The sequence below is a fragment of the Scleropages formosus genome, chromosome 15 (genome assembly GCF_900964775.1).
Source record: "Scleropages formosus chromosome 15, fSclFor1.1, whole genome shotgun sequence".
NCBI lineage: Eukaryota > Metazoa > Chordata > Actinopteri > Osteoglossiformes > Osteoglossidae > Scleropages > Scleropages formosus.
The window spans coordinates 19,666,599-19,672,626 of NC_041820.1; positions in this window are offsets into that span (position 1 = coordinate 19,666,599).

The following is a 6,028-nucleotide window of genomic DNA, read 5'->3' on the forward strand; positions in this document are numbered from 1 at the left end:
TTCCAACAGCGTCAATTAAAAAAAATCCCGTTTTTTTTTTTTTTTTTTTTTTTTTGGTTGACTTGACAAACAGGAAACATTTTAGTGAGGTTTTGGCAAGGGTGGTGACAGCCACAGCCGACCTGTTTGACAAGCAGTTCATTTTTTTTTTTTATGTGTTTCAAGAGATGAGAGCCTATAGATGTTAAGCAAACAAGAAATGAATTTCAGGCCTGCAATTTCTGCTAACAAAGATGACACTGTAATCCACCAACATCAACAGCCACTTGTTGCACTGAGCCACAGCCTATCCCCAAAACACAGGGCATAGGGAGAACATCCTGGACAGGACAGTGGTTCATTGCAGGGCATCCCGGGTGGGACTTGAGCCCCATCCCCACCACACAGGGGGACACCTGCCAATCCCCTTGCGCCACCACACCCCCCAACAGCGTGATCAATTTTTCAAAAAGATAACTCAAAGCACGATGTTCGTCCTTAAAAAAGCCGATAGTGTAGTGGTTAGAACTGCTGTTTTTTGGACACAGAGGTTGCAGGTTTGCGTCTCACCTCCAGCTGTAGTACTCTTGATTAAGGTACTTACAGTAAACTTGCGCCAGTAAAAAAAAAAAAAAAAAAATTACCCAGCTGTATAAATGGGTAAATAATTGTAAGTAGCTTTGGAGAAAAATATGAGCAAAATGAAATAATGTAAAAATAATACAGTAGTGAAGCAAGAGGGTGCAGTGGACTTGCCTGGGTCCTGCTCTCCTGTGGGTCTGCGGTTCGAGTCCCGCTTGGGGTGCCTTGTGATGGACTGGCGTCCCGTCCTGGGTGTGTCCCCTCACCCTCCAGCCTTGTGCCCTGCTTGTGTTGCTGGGTTAGGCTCTGGTTTGTTGCGACCCTGCTTGGGACAAGGATGTTTGGACGCAATGTGGTTATGTGTACAGTAATGAACTGCAATTTAATACTCGCTAAAGACCACACCAATAGAAGCATCTTAGTGTAGTTAACAGACAAAAAGTGGTTTATATAAGTCAAACCTTATAGTGTTTCCGCAGGCCTGGTAAGGCTTTCCAGAGAAATACATTAACAGCGCAACCCCTCACATTATACTCAGATCTTGTTGGTGTAGCATTTATTTTCTCGACTTCGTTACACGTGAATATTAACCAAATAACAAAGTGTGTGCAGAAGAACCAGCCGCCCGAATCCGACGCTGGGGGACCACTTGCGTTGCTTTCTAGGTAAGGAAGAAACAGAATGAAAAGCAAAAAAAAGAAATACAAATATACAATTTATTCTTTTTAAAAAAATCAGCAGAAAACCTTGCATTTGTTAAGGTTTTTGCTTCTGATTCATTTTAGTTGTTCACTTTCAGGGAAGCCCAAACCTGCGTCTAAATTAACTTTAATACTAGCCTGTATTCATAAGAAGCTCTCCTCCAGCACATCGGTATTTGAGTCAGTGCTGTTCATTCAGCGGGTCACACCCATGCTGTGTAGAAGAAGCGGAGAAATAAATTCTCTTTAACATTTTGCTATATGTCCATGAAGATGGACTCAGTCCGGCGTGCAAGCGAAGGACACTGCAGGAAGGATTTCGTACTATATTGTACCTTGAGCCATGAACATCAACCAGTGGACACAGAAGAGAGCTAAGACGCGCCTGACTGCTTATTTTGGGTCACCAAGATTCATAACGGGTTGTGCAGTGGCACAGCGGTGCAGCGGGTTTGGCCGGGTCCTGCTCTCTGGTAGGTCTGGGGTTCGAGTCCTGCTTGGGGTGCCCTGCGATGGACTGGAGTCCCGTCTGGGGTGTGTTCTCTTCCCCTACAGCCTTGCGCCCTGTGTTGCCGGGTTAGGCTCCAGTTCACCGTGGCTTCAACCAGTGTGTGTGTGTGTGTGTACGGACAAGATTCATAATGTCTGTTTCTGAGAAAGGAACACAATACCCCTTTTCATTCACATGTACAGTACTGTACTTTATTGTGCTGGTTTCAGCCAGTGTGTGTGTGTGTGTGTGTGTGTGTGTTTGCAGTGTACTGTACACTCACATGGGGCTGTGCTCCACCTTTGGTTCTCTGTCGCCGTCTAGTGGCAACACCGGGAATTCATCTCTCTGCAGTTCACTGAAATACAGTACAGTAAAGTACAGTAAATCCCCTGCCAGTCTTACATGTTTTATGAGTCCAAATATAAATCTCCTCCTCCATACTGTAGACCCTCTGTAACATTTAGTGGAACAGCATTGAATTACATCATTAGTCTGGACAGATATGAGGCTTGTGCCATCCTTTATAAATATTACTAAATATTGCACATCATATCTACTGAGCTGTGAGAATGGACTTGGGTTCAAATCTGGCAGAGCTGTGTGTTCATGTGGGTTTCCTCTGGTGTTCTGCTTAATTCCAGTAGTCCAAAGACAGTTGGGGCATTTCAGAATAATTGTTGACTCAATATTGTCCTTACTGTAGGGATATCTAAGAGAATGAGTGTGTGTGTTCTTGTCCTGCCACTGGCTGGCATCTGGTCCAGGGTGTATCTTGCCTCCTCACATCTTGTGCTTCCTGGAAGGGCTCTGAACCACTGACATCCTGCATTTGAAAAGTACTGATTGATTCATGGATGTTATTTGAAATATCTAATTTATTTTTTTACTTATAAGAAAAAGTCATATTTGTCTTATTTATTACAGTACAGAAATGAACAGTTTTCCCATCCATAAACACTCGTTGCATAAGAATTCAGACTTATTAGACTTACAAATTATACACTTATAAGTCTAGACTTATAAATTACTGTATACCACACACATTTACAGAACCGCTTGTCCCATACAGGGTCGCGGAGAACCGGAGCCTACGTAAGGCCGGAGGGGGAGGGGACACACCCAGGACGGGACACCAGTCCGTCACAAGGCACCCCAAGCGGGACTCGAACCCTAGACCTACTGGAGAGCAGGACCCGGTCCAACCCACTGTGCCACTGCACCCCTGCTGTATACTAATCTTATGAATTTTATCATAGTGTAAAACCATCTATCATAATAATGACCACACACACACATTGTCTGAACCACTTGTCCCATTGGGGGTCGCGGGGAGCCGGAGCCTACCCGGAAACAGAGGGTGTAAGGCTGGAGGGGGAGGGACACACCCAGGACAGGACGCCAGTCTGTCTTATGATGACCAATAAAGCAAAAAAATTCAAAGTGCTAAAATAAGTTGAAGAAGCAAAGGAAAGCCTTACCTATCAGTTTTAAACGAGAAGTGACTCTCTTAAAAGGCAAAATCATAAAAATGACTTTTTTTCTGATGTACTGTTCTTTAATAAACAATACACACACACACACACACACACACACACACACACACACACACACACTTTCAGAACCACTTGTCCCATACAGGGTTGCGGGGAACCGGAGCCTACCCGGTAACACAGGGCGTAAGGCCGGAGGGGGAGGGGACACACCCAGGACGGGACGCCAGTCCGTCACAAGGCACCCCAAGTGGGACTCGAACCCCAGACCCACTAGAGAGCAGGACCCAGTCCAACCCACTGCGCCACCACACCCCTTAATAAACAATAATGCTTTACAAATAATTAAACAGACTGTAATTAATATAAATAACAATAATTACACTGCAAGTAGTGTTCTGTTAGTACTCTCATAATATAAATAATTATGTATATAGTTCACTTCAAAGAAACTTCTCAAAGTGCTTCAGCTTAAAAGAAAGGTACGTGGATTACAACTTTAAAGCAATTAAATTCACTATAAATATCAGTATTTTAAAAAAGAGGGCAAGAAAAGAACAAGAAAATCCATCTCATACCAGTGGCAATATCACCAGTTTACCTGAAACATGTCTTTGGACTCTGGGAGGAAAATGAAGCACCAGGAGGAAACAACATGAACATGGGGAGAACATGCAAACCCTGCACAGACTAAGCTGGGAGCTCTTAGGAACCAGTGCAACTTGCTGTGATGCTGTATTACTGCCTAACAACAATAGCATGAATGATGAGAAACAAATGATAAAATAGGTAACAAAAATGGCACAGAAAATGTGCTATGTACACACACACACACATACACGGGTCTTAATCTTGGATTTAAAGGTGGAGGTATTCTAGACTTGGTTTTGAATTAAATTTTTTGTGTTTAAAAAAACAAGCACGAATGCTGCATATTTATTGAAAACTATGAGAATCTTTCGAGACACTCTAACACATTATCTATTTTTCCTCGTTTAAATTAATAGCAAGTAAGAATTTGTTATTCACTTTACAGGTAGGCTTTCAGTACAGTTGATGGTGTAGGGACTAGAGCTGCTGCCTTTAGGTCCAAAGGGTGCAGGTTTGAATCTCATCCCCAGTTTACCACCCTTGAGTGAGGTCTTTACAGTAAACTTGTTCCAGAAAAAAAAACCCTATATTAAGGGGTAAATTGTTGTAGACAGATTAACATGGTAAATTGCTTTGGAGAAAAGCATCAGGTAAATGAATAAATGTAAAGAATGAAATATGCTTATTATTGCAGGGAAGCCTGTGGTACCAAACAGTTCCCTGAACCTAAAAAATACTGTAACATTTTTAATAATTATTTCTAATGAGCTCTAATTCCTTCACCTCTGATAAAGCTATTTTTATATTTTTACAATTTTGAAGTTGTCTACAGTCCTTTTCTATTACCTGTAATTCAACCTCAGATTTCTCATCTTTTCTTTTTTGAGAGCTGAAGTTGCCATAATATGCAATCTTAACACTATATACATTAAAGAACTTTGTAATTCCAAATTTGTCACCAGTGGACCTTTGATGCTGTTTATGTTATGTGTTTGTGTGATCGGTGAGAGAAGTGTTTTGTGTTCTTTTTGGGATTTGCTTTTGTGTATCAAGTGACGTGTTGTGCTAACCTTCTCTAATGTGAGGCCCGCAGAGCTCAAACGGAGCCCCTGTGCATCAAAGACCCCCCCCTCGTGTGGAGTCCTGAAAGGCCCTAGGATGACACCCGAGTCTGAGACTCGTCCGCGTTCACATGTATCTCCTGCCATTGAATGTAACTCCGTTGGTTGTCTGGGGGCCCATTAGCATGCATGGCCATTGGTGTGCAGGGCCTGTCCTGCATGTGGAATCGTGGGAAACCGTGGACCTGCCCCCTACCAGTCCATTCTCACTATGGGTCCCTACAACAGCTCCACAGCATGTGATCTCACACACACACACACACACAGGAGCTGGACTGTTGGACGATCAGAAGAAATGTGTCTTCTCTGAGCTGCAGGCTGGTGCTCGTGGACGTGTAACGGGGACGTGACACACAAACGTACACGTGAAAAACTGGACTGCATGTGTGTTCGGCTCAGAGGGCTATTTTCTTCTTGCGGCCTGTATCTCAGGTCGCCAGAATCGTTGGGCTGTGCCAGTTTTCGGTGAAGCTCAGATAACTGAATAATTAAGCCGAGGGTCATTTGTTCCGCTGGACATTTTGCAGTGTAATTCAGACACGAATTATGACCTCTTCTCCTCTCCGGGATTGGAGCTTGTGATCCTTGATTCGGGGAGTACTGCTCACGGTGTGACTTTCACGTGGAGGCCATGGCTTCGCCCGGGAGGAATGAGGTTCGGCGGTGTGTGTCACCTCCCGGAGATCTCAGAGGATCATGTGTTTAGATCCGGATTTTCTCCATCAAATCGCTCTTTTTGTCATTTATTTGCTGCTGACAGTAAGTGCTCTGTGTGGTATTAAACTTTTTTTACTGTGCAAAGGTAGAGTCTGGATGATGAGGCCTGGGTGGTATTCAGGGATGGTCATGTGCTTGCTGCCTAGACGCCTTAGGGCTGTTTTTCGGTGGCTGCGGGCAGGCAGGGCTGTACCGGCGGGTTGTTGTCACTGTAACTTTGCCTGAATGTCCCTTTAAATTCTGAGGGGGGGCGCGGCGGCGGGGGGCAGCATCCAGAACGGTGAGTAAGCGATCAGAGGAGGGGGAGGAGGCGAGCTGGGGGAAGGGGGGGTGTGAAGGGTAATTTTACCCGGA